The 21,818-nt window shown below is 35.1% G+C and overlaps 1 protein-coding gene across 10 annotated transcripts in view; it reads left to right on the top strand.

The window, feature by feature from the left end:
* Lrrc4c (leucine rich repeat containing 4C) overlaps positions 1–21,818 on the top strand; it is a 1,168,074-nt gene that overhangs the window by 346,208 nt on the left and 800,048 nt on the right. For 2 of the 10 annotated variants that reach the window (XM_058583382.1, XM_058583390.1), the window contains exon 3: positions 3,477–3,553. The exons of the other annotated variants lie outside the window; for them this stretch is intronic. The gene's annotated coding sequence lies outside the window, so the exon portion shown is untranslated. The remainder of the gene's footprint in view (positions 1–3,476; positions 3,554–21,818) is intronic. 10 annotated transcript variants of the gene reach the window in all.

Genomic DNA, 21,818 nt, shown 5'->3' with positions numbered 1-21,818 from the left:
AAAGTTTCTTGCTTATGTTTATTCATTTGTTTGATGACCATGCATATCCCTAATCCCTATCTAAATTTTTAGCTCAATTTAGAAAAAGATCTTATTTATTTTGTTTGCTATTATAAATTCATGACAGAGAACAATGTGTGCCAACAATATTCCTGGACTAATAAAGGGATATTTCTTTTTGGAAAAATAGGGAAAGGATTCCTATTTTGGAACCTGCTAAAAGAACTCTGTGCTAGTCCAACTCTCTAACACACTTTAAAGATCCTGTTTACCAAAATTGATTCCAGTCCTCTGATCCCTTATATTTGGAAATATATTCTTCTTTAAATGTATGACTATTGGTTGTATTCCTATATCCATCATTACAAATTTCCACAAATTTGGATAGTTCTAAACAATAGAAATTTATTGTTTCCTAGTTCCAAAGGCTAGAATTCTGAAGTCAAAATATGAGCAGGGCCGTATTCCTCTATCTCAAGATTCTGGAGGGAAGATTCTTTCTTGTCATTGCCTAGCTTCTGGTGGTTCCTAGAAATCCTTGGAGTTCCATCATTTGTGGTAGCATAATTCTACCTTCTTCCTCAGGCTTCCTTTGCCTGTCTTTCCTCTCTCTCTCTCTCTGTGTGTGTGTGTGTGTGTGTGTGTGTGATTATGTGGCCCTAATTTCTCTTCTTATACAGATACCAGTCATTGGATGATGGAAAACATGACTTCAGAACAATTTCATCTTAGCTACTTACATCTGAAAAATCCATAATCCCAGGATGGTCATATCCTGAGGTTCTAGGTGGATATGAACTATCAGATGATACTGTTCAACCCAGCAAAGGTTACTTCCCATAGTATTGTTAAGTTCCTTGAGGGCATGGACCATGTGTTTCTGCTCATTCTTATGTGCCTATATAAAACAGGTAAAATTCTCCCATGGGAAACTGTATACTTCAAAACCTACCTTTCATTTTTTCCTCAAAGTATCTTTACTTTGTGTCAGGAGATGTTTTCTGTATAGGAGATGTAGCAGTAAAAATCACCTAGACTACTTTGCCCACTTGAGCATATCAATCCTAGTGGAAGCATTCAAATTCAGAGAGGTGAATCTACCTCACTTCACACTACTCTTCATGTGTTGCCCACAATATTAGACCTCCCAAAGGTAGTTAACTTACCCATTTTCTGGTCTCATAATTCCTCAATCTGTGTTTTCTCAAAGCAGTCTTGGAACTAGGCAAATAAAACACTTCATTTAAAAAGATATTTGTGCTCATATTGGCATGGCAAACACTCTGCACATGCACAGTATCTCTGATTTCTTATCCTCACCCTCAGTACCCCGCACACTGTAATGTACTTAGATTCTAGGAGTTTACTGTGCATTAAACAGACTGTTTTCCTTAGTATACCTTACCAGTAGCATATTTTATTGCAGAGAACACTCTCCTTCTGCTCCCTAGGCTGCTTATCTCTTTGTCTCTTTGTGACATCTCTTTACATCTTTTCTTCTGGAACATCCTTTCACAATGAATACTTCTGGACTAAACCCAAATTCTGCAGAAAGCTGTGTTATCAAATAAGGGTATATTCCTAAACTTATTCTGATTTTTCTTTCTCTCATTTTGCTTCTTTTATCCTTTTCCTCCTTCCCACTTTACATAAGAATGAATAATTGAAAGAGAAAAAAAAACAGGGTATTCTAATATAGGGTGATAAGTATAACACAAGGGTGAAAATTTATAAAGTTAGTTAAAGGAAGGGATATTTCTATATCCAAACTGTTAAGTACAAATGCCTTGGGAAGGAGATATTAAGTTAATTTTAGCTTATTTGGAAGAAAACATGAGCTTTCTGGTGAAAGTTTGTGTTGTGTGGGTGGGTGTAGGGCATAGGAGATGCTGACGAACCAATTAATGTGATAGTATTAGATACAAAAAGGAAAGACTTGAGAAAGATGTAGAAATTGAGTGGACTGTATTGAGTGAATGGATGGATGGGGTTGGAGGGTGGGAAATAAAGAGAAATCATCTAGTTTTCTGTCTTATTTTTTAAATAAGACATTTAAAAATAAGGTTAATAACTTATCCAAATTTTTGTATGGTTTGTGGCCCCCAAATATGTATGTTCGAGTTCTAATTCCTAGTAAAACTGCTTTTAGAGATAGGACGTCTAAGGAAATAAATATGGTCAAATGAAGTCATAAAGGTGCACCCATAACCCAACAGGATTAGTGTCCTTTTAGGAAGAGAATAGAGCTTTACCTCTCCGTGCACATGCAAAGAGGAAAAACCATGTGAGTGCCCAGGGAAAAGGCAGTCATCTGCAAGCCAGGAAGAGAACCCTTACCAGAAACCACATGCTATAGCCCTGCACTCACAGATTTCTAGCCTCCAGAAGTGTAAGAAAATAAATATCTTTTTAAAACTACCAGCCTGTGAAACTTTGTTATAGCAGCTTTAGCAGACTATTATAAGTGTTTGGAATATTATAAGTCTGCAGAATACTAGGAGAAGGCACTTGGAATTTGTGTCTGGAACTTGGAGGAGAGACTGACATAAGAGATACAGATTGAGCACTTGTAAGTCTCCATGGATACAATCATTCCAGACAAGGGAAGGAAATTCTGGAGACCTGGGAAATACTTCTACTGCTCAGGGCAGCATGCTAGCTACTTTAGGACAGAACTTCTCAAATTTTAATGTGCATATAAGTCATCTGAGGATCCTGCAGAAATGAACATTCCCGTTAACTATGCTCAATGCAGGGCATGAGATGCGGTTTTTCGAATGCATTCTCAGGTAGAGCCAAATGCTGTCTAGCCAAGGATAGCTCTTGAGCAGCAATGTTTTAGGAGATAATGATGTTTCACAAGCTCAGGCCTCTGGGTAGGCACCATCTATATCAAGAGAATGTGCAAAGACTCTAGAGTGTAAAGAGAAGTATAAAGAGAAAAGGATTAAAATAGCTTATTAAAAATTTAAGCAAAACCAAAACAGAAATAAAACTACAAAATAAGGCACAAAACACCAGGAAAGACAAGGAAATGGGGTGGTGTATCTGTCTCAAATTTCCTATGTGGAGATTGCAACTATTTCCATTTATATTTTATTTTTGATCTACACAAGACATATTTTCATATATAGCATACATATATGTGTGTATGTGCACATATACATACATGCACATAAACACACACAAACATGCATGCACTCACGCACACACACACACACATACACACACACATTCAGAAAGTTTCTGAAGTTACAACTTCTAGTACCTCTCTATACAAAGGAATTATAATATCTTTTTATCAAGTTCCTCTTTATCTTTCTCATGTTATCCTGGGTTAAGTGAGAAACATTCACAAGGATTTTTTATCTTTTTTTTTCTAGTATTGTGGATTGAACTCAGGACCTCACATGTGCTAAGCAAACACTCTTCCAATAAATTACATCTCCAACTCTTTTAATTTTTCATTTCAATAGGGTCTCACTAAATTGCCTTGGCTGGTCTTGAACTTACCATCCTCCCCTCTCGGTCTCCTGATCAGCTGGAATTACAGGTGGGTGTCACCATGCCCAGCAATACTCAGGTTCTTTTGAGTTCTGCATCAAAACTTTGGAGCTTAATCAATTTCTCTAAACTAGTTGTCTTGGATTGTGAAGGTTGGAGTCATACCTGAGAAACTCTCAATGAGTTGGACATGGTTTTAGTCAGCTTTTTCAATGCTATGACCAAAAGACCTGACAAGAACAATTAGCAGAGGAAGTTTATTTTGAGGCTCATGGTTTCAGAGATCTCTGTCTATAGATGCAAACATTGGTCAAAACCACATGCTTTGTGATGAAAGAAAAAAAAAATACACGTCCTGAAGTTTTTCTTTGGAAGGAGGGGCTGATTGAAATATATAGGAACTAGATTCTTTCTTGGAGATTTACATAACCCCAAATTTCTATCTCACAGTGAGTTCAGTGAGCATCAGAGGGTTTAAGTGGTATTCCTAAGGCCATATTGTTTTATCTTGTACCTTACCGTAGCATACCTTATTCTTGTAAGGAATAGAATTCTACTACATTGTATAATTATGCCTTTCTATATAACTCTCTTCTTTTACACAAAAATAATTTTGTAAGTAATTGATTTGAAATTTCTGGATATAACACAATATAAATATGTAGTGTCACTGTTTGGGTAAAACAATAGCTAACCCAACTCAACTTCACTAGGATTCTAAAAAGTGCAAATTAAAAATTCAATCTCAAATCTATTTAAGACAAATGTACAATAAAATTCTAAAATTAAACTTTTAAGACTATAATTTTCTTCCTGAGAATATCAAGAATTGGTTCAGATAACGAGACATTTAGACTCCTCATGTACTTCTAGTAAGAGAACAAATTAGATTGCCCAACTGGGAAAATCCACTGAGGTTAAACATACTAATGTCTATGTTTATTGCAGCTTTATTCATAAGTGCCCTAAACTGAATTAAGTCCCTTAATAGAAGAATAAGTAAATAAATCTATATTTAAATAATGGAAAAAGGTACAGGAAAAACTACATTAGGACTACCTTCAAGAGCAAGGTTGAATCACACATAAACAAAAAATAAATAGTATCTAGTATAGATTTTATGTACCTGATTTTATAATAATATAATTAATTTATGTTATTAGAAATTGGAATAATTATTACTTCTGAGGAAAAGGAATCTGCACAAATTGAAAAGTTAAAGGGACTTTGTGATGCTGGCATATTTCTGTTTCTTGACTTTTATAATTGTTACACAAAAGTGTTCATTTCATTCTAATTTTTCAACACATACAGTTTTTTATTTGTGCATTTTTATGCATGAATTTTACAAGACAATAAATAAGCTAAAAACTATTGATGCACAGAAATCTGAAGAGTAAAGAAAAATTATTCAAATGAATAAATATGCAAAATTGTTAGAAAAAAATTAAAAAGCTTGTTTTACCTTGAGAAGAAATAGGTTAAAAAAAAAGATTTTATTATTTATATTGCCTGCTACCAAGTTTGAGATTAGATTGCAAAACCTTTTGAAGTCCATGTCCACAGTCTACTTAAGTAGCCTAGTGAACAGAAGCCAGATAGAAGGAATTAAAAAAAAAATCAATCAATTTTTGGTAAAGTTGAGAATTGCAGAGTTCAAGTGGGCAATGGTTGGATTAAGGAATCAGCCATGTGAAGACTTCACTGAGAAGGAAAACTCTTTTGAAGTAAGTAAATATAAATTTCTATTCACACTACATTTCTGCAGTCCCTCCTGTCACTGTAGACCGGTCATCCAGGTAGACTTTCATTACAGTCTACCATAGTCAGCTGATGTGGACCAAGACAGTAAAGAGCAAAGTTATGTTAAAGGGGGAATTAGAAGGTTTAGATCCGAAATATAGGTCTAGACTAAAGCACGGCAATAATGGTGTGCTTATGAAACATGGGAAGTCTTGTGGTGAATGGAGGGAAACTTCTCTTTGGGATGTAACCTGCATTGACAGAATTTATGGGATGCAAGCAAGCTCCTCAAGTCCCATGTGGATGCTTCCTTCACACATAAAAGCAGGTGACACTTTGTTTTAGCATACCTTCTTGATATCCCAGGCTTTTATTTTTAAAACACTCATCATTTATGATTATTTGTATGTGTGCTTTTTATTTTTATTTTTTGCTTTACTAAGAATTGTACCCAGGGCCTTGTGCATTCTAGGCAAACAGTCTATCACTGAGTTATATTCCCAGCACTATGGGGTCAGATATATATAAATATATATCTCCAGTGATTGAACCCAAGAGTGCTAAACCACTGAGCCCCATCCCCAACCTTTTTTTTTTTCTATTTTTTTATTATTATTATTTTTGAGACAGGGTCTTGCTAAATTGTTTAGGGTCTCACTAAGTTGCTGAGGCTGGCTTTGAATTTTCAATCTTCCTATCTCAGCCTCCCAAGCAGCTGGGAGTACAGGCATGCATCACCACACCTGGCTGAATATATTTTTGATGTCTGCTTTCTTTCTGGACTCTGTAGCACAAGAACCATGTCTGTCTATCCACAGCTGCAGCCCTACTGCCTATCCCAGTGCTGGCACTTAGTAGATTAGCACATTTTTATTGAATTAAATTTATCTGAGTCACATTTTGATCCCAGAAAGCAGGATTTTCTTCCAAATGAATCAGTCAACCAGAAAGACAAGGTACTATCCAAATTATAGTAATAATAATAAAACAACTCCAAATTCACTAAGATTTATTCATTCATTTCTATACATATTTGGTCTTCAATATATTTTTTATGCTGTTCTTTATCCATCAGAAAAGCAAACTACTCTGAATCATATTCTTCCTATCTCAAAGAATCCATTGATTTCCTTCATTTTACAGATTAGAAAATTACCTTGATTAAAACAACAAACATTAAAAAATGGTCAAAATCATATATTCTAAGTGGGAAAAGAAGCATTCAATTTATTCACTATTTTATTTTTAATTAAATTCATTATTTAACTAGTATATAAAAGCATAAAATTGAACAAATTAAAGAGGTGTCACTTGATGTTTCACAACATTTATATGTTGTATAATGTATAAATCAGGTTAAATATATCTATTTCCTCAAACTTTATCATTTATTAGTGAAGAAACAACTTTCAAAATCCTTAGTTTTAATTTTTGAAATGTGTACTACATAGCTGATATCTACAGCCATTCTACTGTGCATTGGCACACCACATCTTGATCCTAAGTGTAACTTAGTCCCACTGAGTAACCATAAATGGTAATTTGATAATAAATAGCTGGTTTTAAGTTCAAACCACAGAATACTCTGGTGTTTGGACGAAGAAATGCCATGGGTTTTGTGGGTCATATTTTCGTCAGCATTCTTGATATTTTAGGCTAATGTAGAACTTAGGAAATAGTTACATTTACATTTGAATATTGTCTATCAATACCCATGGATATTCAGAAGTTTCAAAATTTTTGACCTGATATATATATATATATATATATATATATATATATATATATATATACACACACAGTAAAAATCTTGTTCCTGGAGAATCCCTTTATCTGAATGTATTTGAGAGTCTGACAGGAGCAAGCTATATGCTGCCTGCTCAGTTTCCTACCTTCTCCTCATGCAGTTACAAATTACCCAATGCATGTTTATCATTTGGAATTGGCTCTTTTCTCTGCAGAGAATTGCCATATTATTCACCTCATAAATATAAGAAATAATTGGTTTTCCTTTCCATTCTAATCAAAAGTCTGTATGAGGAAATGAGTAACTGATGGGGAACAAAAGTCACACACCTAGGGTTCCAAAAGTAGTGAGGATCAGAAACTGCACAGGAGACAGCTTGAGTCAAAGCTATGATTCAAAACTGGATCGGCAACTCATATCTGTCATCACACATTTCTGTCTGATTATTATTCTGATCTTAACTAATGAATAGTTCCAGTAAATGATTCAATGAAAAGTACACATGACTTAGCATGACAATTAAGTTCTATAACTGCCTAACACTGGGATTACTAAGACTTTCACCATCATAGAAGACAAATGGAAACTGTTGAGCTAAAACTATTTCAGTTAAAACATACTAAATATCATTTGCGGGTAATGAAGATTGGGAAGACTTTACTATTTAAGACAGACAAAACATAGAAAGCACCATATTAACTCCTTTCAAAAATCTTCTTCACAATAACTTTTAAAATTATTTCAAAATAAACTGCACACGGACTTAATTGAGTCACTTAATGCTTTCCAATCTAGAATTTCTTCAGGAATCTCCTGGTGAGTATAGTTGACTGAATTTCTGTTTATATTAATTCCCCCCAAAATTCAGCAGTTTAAACTATGCACATTTATTATCTCACAATTTCTCAGGCATAGATCAGCTGAGTTCTTTTCTTGTTCAGGATCTCACAGGATGCAATGAAGGTTTCAGCCACATCTGGGTTTCATCTGGCTGTGACTGGGAAATGATCCCTTTCCCCTCTCAGGGGGTTATTGACAGATTCAGTTGCTTACAGTCTATAGGGCTTAGTTTTTTGCTGTCATCAGAGGCTGTCCTCAATTCCTTGACATATCAGCCACTGCAGTCTTGGCTGCTTGCTTTATCTAAGTGACAAAGGAAAGTCTCCTAACAAGAGGGGTCTAATTTTGGGTAATGCTATTCTGGAAGTGACATCCTATCACCTATGCCATAATAGTATTAGTGGGAAGTCCTGCCCACATTCAGGGGGATGTGATGACATGAGAGCAGTAGAATCAGTAGGCAGGGATATTTGGGAAACTTCTTATAGTCTTGTGCCCCATTTGTCCATCAAATGAGAATCAATGACTTGCTCATTTTATGACTAAGGTCTGCTAGAGTCAAGAAACAAGTTGCTTGATTTCTAGAAAAGTGTTATTTCAAATTAGAATGTGTGCTTCCAGTCATTTTCTGAATTAGATTTCATGGATTAATAAATTTGGCTGAGAAAGAGAAATGAAGAACTGATTGCCAAATTTTGTTTTGCCAAAATGTATCAAATATAGATAAAAGGTAATATAGTGATCATTTATGAAATATGGAATGGTTAAACACTACAATTTTCATAAAAATATTCCTTTTTACTAAATAAATGTGCTTTTTATTTTAAAAAATATGCTTGTGTTTTTCTCTTTTCACCTTAAATAAATGAAAACTTATTTATCATACCTCATCATTTCTCAGATTGGCATTTGGAAATGACTGTAGCAGAGAAATGAGATTTTTTTCCCCCTTTTAATAATTTAAGATGTAAAACATGCTGAACTGCTAAAGAAATTAAACTAGATTTACATTTAAATATGGAGCAAAATGATTTTTTTAAATATGAAAGTGAACAGAGACTATCTAAAGTCAGCAGATGGAATCAAGGATACCAGATGCCAGAAAGAAATGAGCAGAAAGTAGGTGCTGGATTTGGCTCCTAGGTCTTTGGCCACCACATTGCCTTATGCAGATGACAAGTTTGAATAAGAGAATGTGTGCCTCCAACTGCAGAGATTTTTTTTTCCCTTTGACTTGAACTCCATCAGAATTTAAGCCATTAGTTCTGTGAAGTATTCTTGCTTTTTCCCAAATTTTGTGCAATGCCTTTTAAAAGAAGTGTTCTTAATATAAAAGATAAACATAAAATTTTTTATGTAGCATTTCTTAAGATTTTTTCCCTCTCATCCTTCTTCGTAATTCCAAGTCATTTTATAACTCATAGGAAGTAGGGTCGGTTCAAGGGATAAAGGCTGAGGGAGGTACTCTGGGACTATGTTTTGTCCCAGGTATATGAGGCTTTTAATGATCTGATCCAATACTGAGCAGAATCTAGAAGATTTCAATGACTGTCAGAAACATTGAATGATTTATGTATTGTGATTTATTGTGATTTCCTGTCTCTATAATATCTCCTAATGCTTTTTATTAAAAACAACTTACTTGGGCTGAAGTTGTGGCTCAGCAGTAGAGCACTTGCCTAGCATGTAAGGCACTAGGTTAGATTCTCAGAACCACCAATAAATAAATGGATAAAATAAAGGTCCATCAACATCTAAAAAAAATAAAAAAAAAAACTTATTTGGTGAACTTTAAAAGGCCAACTTTCCCCATCTTTTTTTTTTTTTGTAACATATTATATTGTGTGGTAGAACATACTAAGCTATTTGCTTAAGATGAAGAAAGAGGAGAAGCATTGAGTGATGGAGAAGACAACAGTTTATAGGAAACAAGAAGGTCAAGGTGGACTTTAACACAGAGACCTCATCAGGGAATAGAAGTGTAGCTAGAGAAGTCCTCTCTTAACATAACTAGAGGGAGGCTCTGAGCTTTCTAAAGCCAGGATCCCACACAAGGCAGAAAAGGAAACTGAAACTCAGACTTAAGAACATGATTTGGAAGGTATTTTAGAGGTCATTAATAAATTTGTTTTTAAGTTAAAAGCAGATAAATCCATTATAATATTTGTTTGTTTGTTCATTTATTTGTTTTTCCCCCCGGACCATGGGAGAAGCTGAGTTTGAAATGTGTCTTTGGATAAGCTAAATTCCTCTTGATATAAATAGTTGGATGAGACATGTGTTTGGTATAGCAATTTAGAGGTTAGATTAAAAGCAGCATTATGTTTGCTCCATTTCTATTTGAGTTCAAATAAAATTTGGTAAGGCTAATAAAAATACATAACATACTTGACATACTATTCACTGTTCATTTCTTTGCAGTTCAAACAGGCAAGAAAGTACAATCAACTGATGGAGAATTATTTACATCCTCAAAACCATCCATCTTTAGGAGTTAGATGTTTAAAATATCTATATGTGACAGTATAATGGAGAGAGTTTTGGAATAAAGTACTCAGATTTTTTTTTCAAGAACTCATGAAACCATGTTCTTCAACTTTAGGATCCATAATATAATTCGGGAAGGTGGAGATACTTTTTATGAAAAGAAGAGTCTCAGTATTGTGACTCATTGATCTAGAAAAAGACCTAGAATCTATTTTTTAAAAGCTTCAAATGTGAGTCTAATGTGAGTCAAAAGATCACAGTTTGAGAGATACTGTCTTTGAAGAAATATAGCCTTAAATTAGTGTTGAGGTAATTCTTCAATGGAGCACCTTTCAATCACCAGGAACTCCAGAAGTCATTTGAAGAACAGTTATTGAGTGAGTGCCACTCTGTTTGTTGTTTTTTATGTGCTCAAACATAAGTGGCCCTCACTCCAACTGTTTGAGGAATATGATAGTATAGTCCATTTATAGGCAAGTCCACTAAAGCTGAGCAAGTAGACACAAAATTTTCATGGTTACCAAATCATTATAAGTGGTGAAATTGTTTTAAAAATCAGTTCCTCCTGACTCTACACATGGTATTGTGCCTTCAGCACTATTATACCTCCTAGAATTACTGTTCATGTCAGTGTTTCTATAGTTGTCAGAGGAGAAGGCAAAAATGAAGCTGTAAATACTGTTTACCTCCAAAAAAATGAAATTTTCCGCTATATCCCCTCTGATGAGCTAATTTTATTTATTACACTAACGTTTTTCATGTCAACTATGTATGTGTCAGGCATTCTTACAGATATTGGACAGACCAATAATACAAAGTCCCTGCTTTCTGGAACTTTCCATTATACATCTCTATCCGCTTTGTCCTTGGGACTCACCACTCAGATTGTTGGATCTCCAATCACTGTTCCTGGGATATTACTTGACAGCACATATACATTCTGCCAATGCCTAGATGGGAGTTCTTTATCATCACACTAAATGACCCAGAAGTTCTGTCACTTCTAGACACAAAATTTATCTGAAATCTGTACATTTTCCTTGTCTCCACTTCCAGTTGGTCCAAGTTGTCATCACTTTTCTTACGAATTAATATAATAACATTTTCCTGACCATTTTTTCTGGTTCCTCTTTGGCAGCTACACAATCCATTTTTACCATGGCAACGTACCAAGCTAGCTCCATTATCTTCCTCCAAACCTAAATTTCTTCTGAGTGTGTCAATACTTCTGTCCCTTCAAGAGGACTGACATTCTCTAGTATAAAAATAATGTACACTTTTTATCAAACTCTGTATAATCTAGCACTTCCCTTACTTTTGAAACACTAATTAGTCTGCCTATTGTGCACAATTCTTCAATCACTTGGGCTTCTCTGTTTATGAGCGCAAGCCAAGCTATTTCCATTTTCAGGCTTTCTATTGTTTCTTCTGCCTAGGGCATTTCCTAGCAGGGTCCATGTCCATTGGGTTCACTGCAGTATCCATGGTACCTATTGCAATGTCCAATGTATATAAGGAACTAGATTAATATGTCAAGTATAAAGGAATGAGAGATCAGGATTTTAAATTATTTCTATAAATCTGTCTTTGAGATGAATGATACCATGGGGCTTTTTTGAAAAAGTACAAAACATCTCCAGATTATATATCAACCATTATACAAGAGATGCTCTCAATGGTCAAAGATAGTGTTTCCTAGTGGAACCAAAAATAAACACAAAAGGAATTTAAACTAAACTGACAGGCTTGGCTCAAATATTTCCTCATTTACACATTCTCAGCATACTTAGATTGTTCAAATTGCAGTTTATTCACTTGGTCATTCATTTACCTTGTCATGAATACACTTTTTTTTTAGTACCTACATCTTAAAAAGAAAATCGTTATTCTGCTCTCAAATTTTAGCAAGAAGTAGAAAAGTTATGTGAGAGACAAAATAATTTATAAGTACAAAGTTCAGACAAAATTTACTATGCCGCTCTATTTATAGAGTACTCAGAAAACCAGAAAGGGGATTATACATGCTGAAGAAGAGATGGGGCTATTAGCTCTATAATTTCACCTACAAACAACAAAGGATAGAGTACACACACACACACAGATGTGAAGGTATATCAAGAGTACAACAAGGTACACCAGAGTTTTCATGGAGCAAAATCTGAAAACAAAAAAAAAAATTGTTTTCTCTGGTACATAAAAGACTTCAAGAGGAATAGTGAAAAACAGATGAGAATTGAGTTGAATTATACCTACTCTGAAAGTTTTACAAATAACTGGGCTTTAATTCTGTGATTAATAAGGAAATGTCAGAATTTTCGATTAAGAACTTAGGTTACCAAAGCTCTGTTGGGAAAAATTATATCAAGATAACATTTTTTAAAAGTTTTTATTTTATTTTCTTTCTTTGAGAGATAATTCACTTACTTATAAAATTTACAATTTGAATAGTCTTTACTATGCTCACCAGATTGAGCAACAATCACCAGTCTGCAATTTCAGAGTATTTGTATTATCCCGAAAGAAAACCATCTTCATTAAGCAATCATTCCCCATCACTTCATTATCTTCTTCCTGAGAACATTAACCCAGTGTTTGTCTTTATAAATTTGCATATTTTGCACATTTTATATGAATGAAAACATATAGTATGTAACTATTTTGCTTTTTAAAAATCTTTAAAGTTTATCCATGGAATAACAGGACTTTATTCCCTTTTATGATAAACACAATGAGCACTTTCCATGTTGTGAATGTACCATATTTTATTTATTTATTTATTTATGAGATGATGTACATTTGTGTTTTTCTCTACTCTTTGGCTTTTATGAATAAGGGCACTGTGAACTTCATGTATGTTTTAGTATGAACATATTTTACATGAACTTTTTTGGTTGCCTTGAGGTTATACCTAGGGATGTGCTGGAGGCACACTATATAAACAAAATGAGCTCCCAATCAAAACCGCATATCAAGACCATCAGTACCACATCTACCAACAGGGCACGAAGAGTCACATCACAATGGAACTTTTTAGTAGGGCAGGAAAGTCCCCCAAGGTTGCATAAACATGATATGAGAGAGAAGGAAAAATAGATTTTTTTTTTTATTGTGATTATCAGCTGGAGCCTGGATGAGGATTCCCACACAAAAGAAGAGGCTTGATTTTGTATATCTCAATAGTACCCAAAAGAGGAAGGACCCAGGCTTCCTTATCATTTTTTCCAAATGTGGTGTCCAAGGGACAAAGAAGCATATAAAGTATCTTTTGTGTTTATTGGACAATTTGCACATCATCTTCTTTGGAGGAATGTCTATTCAAAACTTTAGTGAATTTTTTCATTATATCATCTGTCTCTGTATTGTTGTGTTTTTTATATATTCTGAATACAAGACCATTCTCAGATATATGATTTGGAAATAATTTCTCCTATGCTATGGGTTCTTTCTTGTGGCCTTTGATGCACAAATAAAGAAAAAAGGTAAAATTCAATTAATTATTTTTCCTTTGGTAGATTTCGGTTTTGGTTCCATTAAAAAAAAAAAAAATCACACAAGCTGAGATCACCAAGACTTACACTTTCCTTAATATTTGCCAACTGAAAATAATTTCTATTTTGGAGTTTCCCTGAAATACTCCAACCCACAACTATTCTATTAGCAATTGCCATTACATTTTTAACAAGAGTGATTTCTTTAATCCCGTCTTTTCCCTTTCCCTCAAGTCAGAAACTAACATCAGTAAGGATTGGTCACATAGTGTCTGCATGGTCTCCAGTGAGTGCTGAGTTCTTATACGCCCTCTAGGCCCAAGAATTAGAGTCAGAAAAGCATAGTGAATGGTCCCTCCACTTATTAGCTGTGTGAGTTAGGTTACTCAGTCACACCAAGCCCGTGTTCTTGTCTGAAAACACAGTAAATGAGACTACCCTCACAGAATGGTTGTGAAAAGGAAAGGAGGTGAACTCAAAGCACCTACCCCAACATCTGGCACAAAAGAGCATGTTAGCTAATGTTACAATCATATTTTTGGAGTGAGAATACAGAATTCTAATTTCATTCATAGAATTATTAAGAGCAAATTACTCATTAAATCATTTTGAAATGACATTAGTAAAATATAGATGGTTCAAATACTCATGACAATGAAACAGAGCTAATTTCTCTGACCATTTCCTTTCTCGTGATTGATTCTCTGGTCTTAAGGCCTTAGGCTGAAAAATAAAAGATACACCCAGTAATTTAAATTTTGTATTTATTACTTCTTTCCAAGGAGCAAATGGGCATAAATTGAGAAGTACTGTGAATTCCATGTGTATTTGAAATTTACCATCTGGAAGGTTATGTTATTCTCTGGGGTGGCAGACACCCATCGGGTACTCTTTGCCTCACTCTTAATCAAAGCCTCACTGCCCACTGAGGGACAAAAATACTCTCCAGATGGAAGTCAGCACCATGCAATGTCTGGGACTTATCTGTGCTACAGAGAAATTGCTAATCCAGGCCAGATGGGGAATTCTTGGCCCTTCACATCAGTGAGATAATTGATTGTTCCCACCAAAGCTATGTGAACTCATCAGTAGCCTTCTTTCATCTTTTCAATTCCAAGGGAGCACACATCCTCCTGGAAGTCAGCAGGATCTCCCAGAAAAAGAGGAACATTTGGATGTGGCAGATGAAAAGCACCAACGTCAACTTATCCTTCTGTCTCCATGGTCTGGATGACTGTATCCATTCAGTAGCAAATGTTGAGGATTAATTATCTTTCTACTCACTTTCAAATGCCATGAGGTTATAAATAGTCCCATGGCAGTGAAATAGCTTGGAGATATGAAAAAGAATTAAGAGTAAAGAATGGGTCTCTTTTGATGCCCTGCTGAATGGGTTGGCCATTAACCACTTCAACTACCAGTTTCCTCACCAACAAAATGAAAACATTTGAGTAGAAAATTTGTAAAATCTCTTAACCCCCTAATTTCTGTTTATGAGTAATAAAGGAGAAATATACTTTGTCTTATCATAAAATTTGTGATATTGACTTTAATGTACATTCTTGGCCAATAAACAAAAACCAAGGGGACAGATACCAGAGATGAGTAATGATTTTAAAAAATGCTAATTGTCATGAATAACAGGAAGCCTTTAAATAGAGTCAAGAAAAATGAATGTAAACAAGTTTCAAAGATGGCTCAGGTTGAATGTTCAAGAAATAAACAGGGATAATAGGCCTCAGGATAAGTCAGAACTGACTTATCCAATGTACTGAAATGTCCTTGTGCCTTTTCCAATTGAACTCTTCTAAAGAAAATTTGGACTAATACACTGTACAACTGTATTACAGAATGAAAAATTTACAGGCAATTTGAATGTCTTAGGTGAACAGATCAATTTCATTAAGAATGATTAAAACAGTTTTTCTCATCTGGTATGTCATGTGATTGTATTCTAAGCAATTTATTATGAATTTGGTAAATATTGCTTTTACTCTTCTCTGAAGTCATAGTTGCTAACAGAACAGTTGTCACTTTAATATATAGGAACATGGTTTGTTTATGTGTGTTGTCATCATTTATACTGTGAGTTCCCTTATGACAGTTAACAAATTTGTCTCTACTATGTTAGTCTCACAAGGGGGCGTTACACCAAATTATTACTGACTATCTCTCATTATTGTAGAGTAAAAGAACTGGTCAAGACCAACAATCTAATAATAGACATTTGGGGAAAGACTTCTGAAAGTGCTGATTTCCTAAATGTAATCTCCATGTTAAACATGAGCCAAAATTTCTTTGATGGAGTCTTTAGCAAAAGCATTTTCCTCCCTTCACAATAAAAATACCTTTGATTATCATGTTGCTTCATCTACTCCTATAGCATGATTCTGAGGTATTCTTTGATTCCTTCTATTATTGCTAAAAATGCATATTCTCCATTCTGCATTTACATAAAATATCTCTAATGATTCTACTAGTCATGATGCTCAGCTTAAATTTTCCTGAGGACGTGTGGCAATCATAATGGAGCCTCAACCACAGGGAAGATAATGGTTTAGAGATTATGAAAATGCAAGTATCTTCTTTCTGCTACACTATATTGTAGTATATGAGGTTGATGGGGGAAGATATCATTGCATATACCTAAGTGTTGTGGAAAGTCTGTTGTCCAGGGTTTGCACCCACCAAATAGGGATTTTAATACCTTAATGATAATTTTGATGCTTGTGAGTTGGGGTAAGAAATGCATGAAATGTAGTAGAACTTTCATCACTCTGAATGATGACTACTAATGTTTTAGTTTATCAAGAGGTTTGTTTAATTTCTACATAATCTTTCCTGTCTAATACTCACAAATAAAACATCAAGGTCAATACTGAGGTAACTGACATCTATGGGCAAAATTGTTAATTTCCCAGTTACTACATAAACTTTAAAAAATTGATTAAATTCTCTGAACCTCTGGTTTCCTCATCTGTGAAACGGGAAGAAGACTGATAGCATTTCATAGAAGTTTAACTGATATAATTTATGCAAATCACTCAATCAGACTGGACTAAGGACTGAAATATTAAATATCATTATTGGCTTGGAAAAGCATGTGGAAAGAGTAAGCTTCCTTATATACCAAGTTGGAAGAATAGCAGACAGATATAAAGTTGAAATTAATAAAATGTTCTAGCTAGAGCCAACATCTGGGTGCAGGCAGTGGCTGGGGAAGTGCTGTTTGCAATTAAATACTATATTCTTTCTATGTATGTTGATGGTTTGATCTGAAGCTATAAAAAGAATGAGGCTAGAAGATTTTCATGTTTCCTCCCATGGTTTATTTATTTGGATGTTTAGTTCAATCTCAGCAAATCAGTTTATCTCATGCTCATTATGGGCACCGCTGGAACATAAAAAAGGACAGACCTACCTCATCAAGTGACACTCTGAACTAAAGCCCTTCCCCATCATGCATAAAAGATCTATTCTATATAATCTTTTCATGTTTCTCCAAGGCCTGCACAAAGCCAAGAAGAAAAAACAGGTGGCAGTAGTTCATTGGAATGCTAAGGTGCCACCCAGGGCCTCTTTTTATCTAGTAATTGTCTCCTGGTTCACATTGCCATGCACACCAATTAGAACAAGATAAACATAAGAACTGAAAGACAGCTGCTCCTTTACTATCAGTCGTTTGTGTGTCCATGATTGTCTGAGGTTTTTTATCCTTTCACCCATGGCAGAAACAATTAAAAAAAAAAAAAAAGGTATTTCTGTGACTGATACAAATTAAGGTGTGAAATATGGGTCAGCATCCAGCTCCAACTGTGATTCTATTGCCTATCAGCAAACTGGAGATTTGATTACCTAGCACTGTTCCCTGAAGATCTAACAGAAAAATGATGTGGGTGAACCACAGAAAAATATTAGAGAGAAAGTGATGAAGAAAGTAGTTTTAGGGAGGTGGAGAGACCAGAGTTGCGGCAAGAAAATGTGCATTAGACAGTGAATTATGCTTCAATTTTAATCTTTCCACCTACACTCCTTATGGTCTCTCCATGTGGCTCATTTTTGCTCTGACTTTTAAGCAACTTAAAATTGTAAATTGGAGAGAATTTTGTTTTGAGAAGGAACATAAAGTTAGATACCTAACTAAAGAGATTAAAGAGACTCAGAGGTCAGATTTGGATGAATATTCATATCAACTGACCAAGGGACATTTAAGTTAATTCTTGTTCCGGGGTACCGCACCTGCTTTCTAGTCCCATGAAAGTTCTCCGCAACTGATTGTGAGCACATTCTAATTACAGATTAGAATCTGAGTATTTCAGAAACCCCAAATATTTGCTATCATCTGACAAAGATAACATCACAATGGAGCAAGTAAACCATCCTGTAACAAAAAGAAGAAATTCAAGACAAAGAGGATAAATCATAAACTCTAATAATTGTAACCATTTTTAGTTGGAAAGGTATTACAGTTCTTCATTCCTCTTCTTTCCTCTAACTTAGGGATTTGTGCCAGAAAATTTAGGTTGGTAAATGGTGTTCATCATATTTTCTTTTGTGAAATCTGTCTTTTAACATAATGTACTTGTAGAAGACCAACAAATCAGACCCAAACAAAATTCAAAAGCATACATATGTGTGAATGTATGGTATGTATATTGGTGTTCATGAGTACAGACCTGTCTATCACTGAGTGAATACATGTATTTGAGTGTATGAGTACAAATGTGTGTATTTGAGCATATGCTTGTTACCATATGCAATTGTTGAGTGTGAACTTTCAAGTGTGTGAATGTGTTTGAGAGTGTGTATCCATGTGGTACTGTGCAGGTTTGTGTATAAAACTTTGTGTATCTTGCATTATAAATCAGTCACTTACTGATAGTGATTTCTCTCATGTTGTAATGATCATGGGTCATAATGTTTATGATAATCAGCTTTGTAAATTCTAGAATGCTACATAAGTAGATTTCATTATTACAGAATCCTACACAAAGCATATAATTTTAAAGCTTTATGAATGAAATGCAAGTCCATTCTCAAACTCTCTGAATGCCTAAATATGGTCAGCAAATCCAATCTAAACTGTTTATGTGTGCGTGAAACATAATCTGACATTCCTTATTCATAAGATTTCTTTTTTCGATGTTTTCCAAAAGGCACCTCTAACACAGTGAATGGTCAGCTCTTCATATTTTTTTCTTCCTGCCTGAATTAGAACCAATAACTATAGCCATTCTTGCAAAGAATTTCATGCTAATATTTTGCAGTTTGGGATCAAGGTACTCCTCTCTGTGCAGAAAACTAAAAAGTGAGTCCCTGCATGTTGCAAAGAGGAAGATTCTGATTTCTCCAAAAGTTATTTACTACAGTATTCCTGAAAAGAACATCCTTTTGTAGGTGACCTCTTGATTTTTAAAACAAATTCTTTTCCAAATCAATCTTTTAAGGAAATGAGAACTTACTCTTATTTTAATGTGTCCTTTGAATTCAGGTGGTGTGAGTGTGTCTGCACATAGTCACATAGGACTGTCCTGGGGCATGTGCTGCTCCTTCTAACAAAACACTTTTAAACAAGTGAGGTACTCTAGCTTCTTAGAGATTTAGTTTAGATTCAGGATGATTAAATACCAAAGAAGCTTCTTGTGTATTTAATCAGATGGAATATTTTTGGTTTGAGTTGAGTCAATATTAAACACTTTGATTTTCTAAAATGTCACACTTTGTATAAATTGGGGGTGTTTGGAAAGCAACAAGCAGCATTTGTACTTTCAGTTTCAGGTTGAAAAGACTCACCTCACAGACTTTCTCTGGACTTAGACTTTTCTCTTGGCTCAAGCATGGAGGCCCAGTAGTCAGTGATCGGGGTCTACAAAAACTGCAGCAGTAAGATGTGTTTTTCAGCTGAGAATTGCTATAGACATTGTTCCATTGTCAACACAATGCTGAATTAAGTCAGTGAAGCTTTGATTAATTCTTTGCTATAAGTAAATGCTTTATAAATTGTGTGTGAGTGTTTGTATTTGAGAGAACTCAGGACTCTATTATGTGGTATTCAGTGAATACTTGCTTATTAACTACCTGACAAATCTCATTTCCTGAAATTTTTGAGATACACATTCTTGGGAGAATGTAGTACTCTCTTCCCCAGGGGGGGAAAAAAAAGCCACATACAAACACATATACAGTTTTGTATAAAATCCCAAGGAATTTGGGGGTCTCCTAAAGCTTAGCTCAGAGATACACAGAGATTCAAATGCTCCCCCTCAAACCAGCTTAAGACTTTATCTACACAGGTAGAAACTGAGACCAAGATGTCAAATGAGTAACAGAAGTCTGGTGTGAAATAACAGATAATCGGGCACTCTGTGGCAAGCTGAAAAGTACACAACCCCTCTAAAGGGGGGCTCGTTACCCCATTCCAGCCAATTGTTGGTAGGTGAGAAAGCAAGCCCAAGGCAACAGTTTCCCTGGTGTCTCAAGAGAAATCTAAAATACTGTTTGTTTAAATGTAAAATTTAGATGGTGAGAATTAACTCAAAGTATTTGTAAAATGTTGGAATGGCCAAGAAAACTCTTCTGATAGGCTACTTCTGGATGCAAGCCAGCAATTTCTTATCACTTTTCCAACTGTTATAATTCATATACACTCAGATTGTTTCATTCACTTAACCAGTAATTCATGAAGCATCAGTATATTCAAAAATCTTGACCAAGCTCTGTAAAATGTACAAAGATGAATACAGGAATATTGGATAGCTCTGAACTTAACACAGGGATCTGATACCTAATACACAGAAAACATCATGAAGAAGATATTTATATGGAAAAATCAGTAGAATGGAAAAACATCAGCAACAACATACAATAATTGTGGGTTCTCTGAAGCTCGGCTGTGCTTCTGTCATGTTAACCACCTTGACCTGCTATGAACCCAGTGATGGGTATGGAAAAAAAAATTTTTTTCCTTCCCTAAAATGTGTAAAGAAGAGATGAGAGTTTAACTTAGAAATATGCAGTGACATGTTACACTGTGAACAACTTGGGTATTTGCATGTTTAGGAAGATCTATGTGTGCACGACTGTTATCTTGAAGATTCTGACAGAGAAACCTCTTCACCTGCAACCATTGTTGTTGTTTGTTTTGCACAGTGTCTGTAAAACGAAATTTCATATATCTGCAGCAGCATGTCTTCCTATCCAATTCCACTACAAAATCAACAACAGTAGACTTCAGATCACACATGCAGAGGTCAACTATGGACTCCACAGGAGGTGCAGGTATACAGTATGGCAGGTCAAGATGGTTAACATGACAGAAACACAGCTAAGATTTGGAGAACCCACAACATTGTATGTTGCTGCTTGTGTTTTTCCATACTTCTATTTTTAACATAGTATCCATACCTTCCAGAAAATCTAAAAAATATTGGGAATTGAATCCCTGACAGTTGCCATTAGTAACAATACAAATCATAAGTGTACTCACTCAGACAAGCCAGCTTCCTCAGGTGTGCCAGCCTGTGTTGTGCAAACACAGGCTCTGACAGCAATTTGGAATTGTTGCTCCAATGCCTTCAAAATACAAGTGGCAGCAATGCCTCGTGCATGCACACTAGCACCATGTGTGTGCACGCGCGCGCGCGCGCGCTCACACACACACACACACACACACACACACACAAACTAGAACAAAGCCAGCTTTAATTCTGTTGAGGGGGAGTAGATCCCAAAGGTTTCCAGTGATCTTCTCTTTATTTTTATATAAATACCTGTAAGCCAGTTAATCCTCTTAATTTCCCTAACCTCATTTCCATTTCCAATGCTAATTTCCCACCAGGTTCTAAATTCCCTGGGTGAGGTATTTCCTTAGCCTTGTTCCTTCTTTATTTGCCTCCCTCAGTCCTTCTAATTTCAGGGAGACATTTTTCCTACTGCCTACTCCAAAGTCTGACACTGCAATGTACTCTTCAAGGTGAGAGCTGCCTTTTTTCTAATTAGAAGGAATTGAA

Source organism: Marmota monax, unplaced genomic scaffold (assembly GCF_021218885.2).
Source record: "Marmota monax isolate L192 unplaced genomic scaffold, Marmota_monax_Labrador192_F-V1.1 WCK01_AAM20220418_F8-fsc00047, whole genome shotgun sequence".
NCBI classification, from domain to species: domain Eukaryota; kingdom Metazoa; phylum Chordata; class Mammalia; order Rodentia; family Sciuridae; genus Marmota; species Marmota monax.
The sequence above is the reverse complement of the archived record's forward strand: the minus strand, read 5'-3'. Positions and strand labels throughout refer to the sequence as shown.